Below are 8085 nucleotides of genomic sequence, written 5' to 3' on the forward strand. Positions count from 1 at the left end.
TGCTAGTACGAGGCAAACACCATCAATTTTGCCTCGATTAATGTTAGTGGCTTTATATAGTTGCAAATTGTAATTTTGATAGTGGCCTTATATACAAAAATGAAGGGAGTATCAAGAAAAAACATATTTGAACACAGAAACAGAGCAGACCCTATGATATTTCACCTGTCATCAAAGTTAGTAAGAACCAAAGTCAGTTCCACAAACGTAGAAAGACCTGCCATGGCATATATGTATATACCTTCCTTGTCTTTTTGCTGGGAGGGGATGACGCCCCAGGCAGCACGCCTCCAATCTTGACCTTAGATATATTGGAGGTACGCAAAGGGGAAATCACTCAATATGAAATAACCATGATAACTTGCTTTTGAAATTGAAGTGGATGTTCAGCATTACGTAGATAGAGTTTTCCATGAAGGTAAACAAAAGGTGGCACGAAAAAAAAACAAAGGATTGGGAGTATGGATGTTTTACTGAACATGATGGTGTAGTAGACTAAGGCACAGACCTCTGCCATGGCAGCCAAAAATGCTTGCCATGGCACCAAAACGGGATACACTGCCATGGCAGCCAAACTGAACCTAAGGTTACCTGCATGCAACAATCACCCCCTAAACTTAGCATTCAGGTGTCAGCTCCACCATGCCCACACTCGATCGTAGTTGTAGTTGTTGCAGATGAACACGGTCGAGAGGCTTGATAAGCATATTCGCGAGCTGGTGTTCAGCGGCCATGAACTCGAGGTCGATCTTCTTCGTCTCCACGCAATCCCTGATAAAGTGGTACCTGAGCTCGATCTGCTTCGAGTGCTCATGGAGTACAGGGTTTTTGTCGAGGGAAATCGCCGACTTATTCTCCACCTTCAGCACCACGGTCTCTGCCTTGTCATCTCTGAATTCACCCAGCAGGTGCGACAGCCAAATCCCCTGCTATGCTAGGGTGCAATGGTGGCTGTAACATATTCAGACTCGTAGCTCCACAGCCCCATGATCTTCGACTTCTGGGATTGCCAAGTCACCTGGCTTCTGTCGTAGAGGTAGAGGGTGTCAGAGGTGCTCTTGCGAGTGTATATGTCGCCAGCCAGATCACTGTCACTGTAGCTGACAAACTGTGGTATGCCAGTGCTCCTTGCAAGTTTTGCAACCGAGGTGGATCGAGCCGATGATGTAGCGGAGGATGTACCTGACGGCGGTGAGATGCTCCTCCACCGGTGCCTCCATGAAGTACTTCAGATGGGGCTGCATGTGTACCATGTACCAAAGGCTCCATCGGTGTGTCACCACTAGGAAAAAGGCTACTAATGGCGCATCAGTTTTGCCTATTAATGACGCATCACTAGTGCGCCATTAGTATCACGCCACTAGTATTTTTTACTAATGGCGCATCATTGGTGCGCCATTAGTATCTGGTATACTAGTAGCGCACCACTGATGCGCCATTAGTATAGGCCACTGGTGCGCCATTAGTATAGGCCATGATGCGTCATTAGTATTTTTGAATTTTGAAGGCGGGAAAATAGTAGTGGCACACCGTCTAACCCCCACCGTGCGCCATTGCTATTTTTGAATTTTGAATTTGGATCTGGATCGTGATTTTTTTGCCCATTTTTTGCTCGTTTTTTGGCACGATATTATTTCAAATTTTGTTCCTGTCTTTGGATCTTGTATGTTCTTTTGCCGTGTTCTTTTGCCGGAGAGGAGTTCGCCGGAGAGGAGGAGGAGGAGGTCACCGGAGAGGCGCTCGCCTACATCGCCGGAGAGGAGGAGAAGGTCGCCGGAGAGGAGTTCACCGAAGCATCGGAGAGGAGGAGATCGCCGGAGAGGAGTTCACCGAAGCATTCGGATGTAACTTTTCGAGTAGATGATTTTTCATATAAAAAACTTTTTCATCCGAGTTCGTACGCAAAAGTTATGCCCATTTTTACAAATTCTCGAGAGATTTTGCAAAAAAATCGAAAATTCATGTTTGTAAATTTTGCTAACAACTAGACCACATATCACATGGGAATCTTATTTTCTTTTATTTTTTTGACATTTCTATCATTTTCTTTTATTTTTTTGAAACTGAAAAGGCGGTCCACACTGGGGGTGCATTCGGGCGAATGTTTGGGCCAAGTTACTAATGGCGCACCGTGGCATGGTGCGCCGCACCACTCCCACGGTGCGCCATTAGTAGTTTTGAAAAAAATTAATTTTTTTTTACTAATGGCGCACCGTGGATGTGGTAATGGCGCACCATGGGTTTTAAAAAAATTAAAAAAATTTACTAATGGCGCACCAACACATGGTGCGCCATTAGTATATAATAATGACGCACCACATGTCTGGTATGCCATTAGTGTTAATTCCATCTATAGCCCTTTTCCTAGTAGTGTGTGGCAGGGCTTGCACCTGATCATGCTGCTTTTGTCAAGCAGCTTGCATGTGTAGGCGCTATGACAAATGGTGGTCCTCTTCACGCCCTGCCGCACCTCAATGGCGAGATAAAAGCTCAGCACCTTAATCCCCAACAATCAAATTAAGGAAAAATCCAAATCATTTAGATAAAAAACTTGGAAGCTTTAGAAAACGATATATATATATATATATATATATATATATATATATATATATATATATATATATATATAGAGAGAGAGAGAGAGAGAGAATCTAAAAATTATGGAAATAAATTTGAAATATTCATATGCATTTGACTTAATTCTTTTAAAATTTTACAATACTTCCCTTTTTCTGTTTTTCTAGTCAAATGACGGAGGTATTAGAAAATTTATAAGAACAAACTCAAATGATTTTAGGAACATTTCCGTAATTTAATTTTTAAAACGTTGGATGCATTCATGCAGCACCTGCCACTGCGAGTATGCCACACGCTCATGGGTTTGTTCCTCTGTCAGTTCACAGAACCTGGGCACAACGCTGGGCTTTTGAAGCAGGGCACCCACTACATCAAAATTTCCCTAAGTTTGTCCATGTTTGTGATCAGCCAGAAATCCTGATATTTATAGAAACAAAATTTAAATCAATAAGGAGGCTGGTCAACTCACCTAACCAGCGATCCCCCAGATTGGAGCTTTGATGGCCGTCCGATCTTGGTTCTGCGTGATCTTCTCCGTCCGATATTCACCGCTGGTCAATCTGATTTTCACCTTATGATAGTTCTATCTAGCCTATGACTGGTGGGCTCGTTTCTCGCGGGTATTGGCTGGGTAAGCCGTGCCCAGGTGCACGAGGATTTGGCCAATCCCTTCCATGCGCACGCACCCAATCCCATCGTCGTCTCGCCTCAGCCGCCCCCGCACAAACCCTAGCCCCTTTTCTCCTCGATCCCCACAGCCACCGCAACCCTCCCTCTCCGTCTCCCCTCCCTCCCCACCTCCCCTGTCAGCGGTCGCCGCCACTCCACCTCCCTCTTCTCTCTGTAGCCGGCGGCCAGCTCATCCCACTGCCTTGTGCTCGCCGCTGACCACGGATCCGCCATGGACGGAGGGTGTCAAGAGGGGAAGGATATTTTCGTCTTCGCAGGCAGCGCTGGCGGACGAGCACACACGCATGTCCTCTTCCTGGTGGAAGGCAACTCGAGCATGGGAGTGTGGCCACGGCTGGGCACCATGGGTTGGCCGAGGTGCTTCATGGTGAGGAACAGGTGCGCCATTTTCCAATCCGTCCTGCTCAGCCCGATGCCTACCATGAATTCAGCACAGTTTGAAGCAGCCAAGGTAGGGAGGACCAAGAAAGCATAGACGTCTTGTCTGATGCATGTTTGTGTGTGAGAGAGGGAGGGAGAGAGAGAGAGACAGGGAGAGTGAGGGAGAGAGAGAGCAGATCACGGATGGAATGGAAGGGAACTTTTGTTCCAACTTTGATTTTTACTAGGCATCCAGATTTTTATTTTGTTCTTCTAAGATTTCTTGCTGTGTGTATGAACATTCATGCACACACTGTAAATTATTGTGCTTGTTCGAAAATAAATACTAAGAAGAAATAAAATTATTAGTTAGCAAATATACATAAGCTCATTCACATTTTAGTTCCCTAATATGTGGGTTTTCTACACATGATGTGTGCAGATCTGTGAAAGAAGAGATGAAGAACAATTTTAGCTGAAGAGTTGAAGAAGACCAAGGTGAATTTCACCCCTCTTGCGAATCCAATCAAGTTTGCGCTTGCATTTTGGTGATATGGTTTGTGTTGGACCATGTTCTCTAGCTATCAATGGACTTTCCCGAGTAGTTTTGCTGATTTGTCATTATGGATTTCACACACCATCTACCTGATGAATGGCTAAATGGTTTATTTTTGTTGCCATATAGACCATTGACTGGTGTGCAGGAGCCCTTCTAATTGGTGCTCTATTTGTGCTTTTTTTGTTGTAGAATAATAATTCAAGTGGATGGCCGATGTGCCTTGTTGTTTAGCGGTATGATGGTCGATGGAAGTATGTTCTATATTGCAAGGTGATGGGCTGCTGATTTTTGTTGTCCACTTCTGTTGATTTCTACCGACTTCCACTTAATTTCATATCTGTTGTATAAGTAATGCACTAATATACAGTACATGAAAAAATGATCCTGTCTTATATGTCAAAAGTATGGTTTTGCTACATATTTGTTGTGTATGCATGTTAGATCTTTCTAGGTTCTACTTCTTAATATTTCAGTTCATGACATCAAATTGCAGCTGTACCAAAGTGCAGACATTAAAATAGTTTAGAACAGAACAATTAGATGCTTTTAGTTCTGAGTGCATGGATGCTTTGGTCAATGTTTAGAAATGCATTGCACATATAGTTATGTTAACATGTTTGCTAGAGGGATCAGAATGGTCTCCGAGTCGTTCAAAACTGAAGGCGGCACCAATGTATCACATTTGTAAAATCATGCATATGCAGGAGCTCATCAATCTGGCGACCTAAATTTCTCCCCAACTTATCTCTTTTTGTTCAGTCCAGAATTTCAGGTTTCCTGTGGTTTCTGTTGCCAAGGTTTGATCTTTATTTTCGTGTTGTGCAGATGATTGCAGCTGATGCCGAGCCTCTCGAGATCTGAGGGCCGTAGTATTCAGAATTACCTACAGCTTGAGTAGATACACATTATTCACTGCATATTTTATTCCAATGGTTTTACTTCCACATCACTGGTTTGTCTATATTAAATCACAAGAACTTCATGAGCTTGCTAGGTTACTGTGTAAAAAGGCATTCTTTCAAGGAGCTGTAGATTTTTTGAATATGCTCCCTGTTGGACCCTTTTCGGTATGTACAAAATTTGTTGAGAATGGATGTGAAAAAATTGACCATCCAGTGGATTTATACACACGGTATGTGCAGAACCACAATAGAAGTAAGGCCATGGAGCAAGAGTTCTGTTGGGCATCCTTTGCATTTATCTTGTCAGGTTCCATGCTTCATAGCATGTGTGTAAGCATAGCAGTACACACATACACTGCAGTTCACACTGCCATTTAATAGGGGATGCATTAGGGTACTTTATTTCCATTATAAACTGATAATAGTTATGAGTTTAGTAAGGTAACAATAATCTGGGTTATAGCAGAATATTAGATGTGGTATACTTGTATGAGTAGAATGCAGAGTTTATAAATGAACTAAAATCTGAGAACAGGAAGTGGTAGGTTTAATTTCAGTTAGAAAATTATTAGGTGTACTGCAGTATCATATATTCAGGTAATCCCTTGCATTTTTTTGCCATGTTCAGGCTTTATACATCGTTTGTATATGCATAAAGTACGCCACATAAACTGGAGTTCATAGTGTCGGGAGTAATAGGGGTGCAACTAAGTACTAGCATGTTACAGGATAAGAACGACTGTTTAGTTTAACTCCAAAGAGGTTAGATGAAATGAGTTCTTGATATATCTGAACTCTTAAATTATACTCCCTCCGTTCCGAATTACTTGTCGCAGGTATGAATGTATCTAGATGTATTTTAGTTCTAGATACATCCATTTCTACGACGAGTAATTTGGAACGGAGGGAGTAAGATGCATCTTCCTACTCTTCCTGAGATCACGGTTATCATAACTGGACGTTTGTTTGTTTGTCGGAAGTTTTATCTCTTCTCTACAGTCAAAGCTCATGTGCAATTTGGGGAAAAATGCACACATGCTATCGCCGCATTTGACGATTCCTTTTAGGTGAAAAAACCTGGCTTCATTTTGTTCCTTTTTGTTCTCTTTTTATTGCTCAGAACGATTGTTCCCAAAGTAGTCTTGAACAATTAATCATTTGCAGGTATCTAACCAATAGCGGCCTACGCTTCCTGGTCATTTTTCTTTTGGAAATGGAAGTTGTTGCTTCCTAGGTGAGCTGAGGTGATAACTGAACTCTCTTCTACTATTGAGCAGATTCAGTATTCACGTTTATTTTCATTAGCCCAAGGATAGTTTTTATTGTGTTGTTGTGGCTGTGGGCAGCTACCGAAAAAAGAAAAGAGGATGAGCGAGACTACTGCAGTGAGGTCACCTACCATCATCATTCTTGATTACAGTCTCGTATGAAAGTAGTCCGATTAGTTGTAGTAATTCATAAATATTTTTGGTATGGTTCTTATTTGGTTTCAAGACACAGAAATTTGAAAGGCATATGTAAGAGAAAAATCCATGGCATTACTTCAAAATTGTGATCTTTATTTGGTTAGTAAGGCCTTCCTTTCGTGGCTACATTTTTTTTTCAATTGCGATGTTTGAAAAAAAATTTATACTTGTAATGATCTAGAATACAACAGACCAATGATATATACAAAGAGACACAATAGGAGTTGACTGGATATACCTAGCTTTTGAAAGGACTGATATATACAAAATATTATTGACTAGAACAGGAGAGATGCAATCTTATGGATAATTCAATATTTGCAAGAAACTTTCCAGCTTGGCCCTCCTATTGCTCATCTTGAGATTTATTTCCTTAGTTTTAGTGCCTGCTTTTGATGATAGGAAACTAACAAGGCAGAAGGTACTTCTCATGGTTGATCTATTATATTTTTGTAGAAACTGGATAGAGAAAATACCGTGCACTTTCTTATAATCTTTTGGCTGGCCCTGCAGTTTTGGCTTTCTTTTAGGACAGAGGACACACAATGCTTTATCGGTTCTTACCATGTGCCTGTTATTTTATTTTGCATTTTTTATGCATCACATGATTTATTTTACAACAAGTGATCCTAATTCTCACTGGTCGTTGGCGGCTTTTCTGTTTCTTCATGACAAGAAAACTATATAGCGCTTGTGCACTTTAGCCTTGTCCTGATTACTAGAATTGCTTCGGTGTTGCTCTATTATAAGTGCCTTGCTTGCACCAGTACTCATGGTTGTCTTTTCTTTGTTTGCACTGTAGGCAATGTGGTAGACGCTGTACTTGCAGGAGGTCTTTATCGATGTTGGTCTAGCTGTATTGTCTAACGACACTTCATGCGGTCCTCATGTAACATCTTCTTATTGTTCAATACTATCATCCACAGTGTGATACTGAAAACCTTGATTAATGTTGTGTTACATTTTGTTGCAATTCTAGTTTTCCTTGAGATTGTGGTTATAAAGATAAAACCGATTGATTTAAGATACAGTTTTTATACGTAAGGATCTAAATTCTTAGTGTGTGTGTTTGGCCAGACAGAAGATTACTAAAAAGATACACGTACTTTTAGCGGCATGATTTTGAATGGGACTTTGTGATATCAAATTAGAATGTGTATATACATTTCATTATAGAAAATAAATTCTTAGCGTGTGTGCTTGGCCAGACAGAAGACTACTAAAAGGATACACGTGCTTTTAGCGGCATGATTTTGAATGGGACTTTGCGCTATCAAATTAGAATGTGATTATATTTGTTACATACATTTTGTTTCAAATAGAACCTCATGTCATCGAATTTAGATATGTATATACATCTCATTGTAGAATACAAGCCCCCCATTTTTCCAATTAAGAGATTAAATTTGTTGTCATGTGTGCTTGCCCGTAACTAAATCAAGTAAACCATGGATTTCTTTTCATCGCTAACATGGAATCAGCAGGTCTCTGTGCCATTTGGCGCAACGGGTCCACTAGTTATTATTGACGA

General features: G+C 41.1%; 1 long non-coding RNA gene across 1 annotated transcript; it reads left to right on the top strand.

The window, feature by feature from the left end:
* Positions 1 to 4067: 4067 nt before the first annotated feature.
* On the top strand, positions 4068 to 5149 carry LOC119273751. The gene is made up of 3 exons (XR_005134965.1): positions 4068 to 4125; positions 4376 to 4456; positions 5012 to 5149. It is a non-coding gene; the product is annotated as an uncharacterized LOC119273751 (long non-coding RNA).
* Positions 5150 to 8085: the final 2936 nt, after the last annotated feature.

The sequence above is a fragment of the Triticum dicoccoides genome, chromosome 3A, assembly GCF_002162155.2.
Source record: "Triticum dicoccoides isolate Atlit2015 ecotype Zavitan chromosome 3A, WEW_v2.0, whole genome shotgun sequence".
Classification (NCBI taxonomy): Eukaryota; Viridiplantae; Streptophyta; class Magnoliopsida; order Poales; family Poaceae; genus Triticum; species Triticum dicoccoides.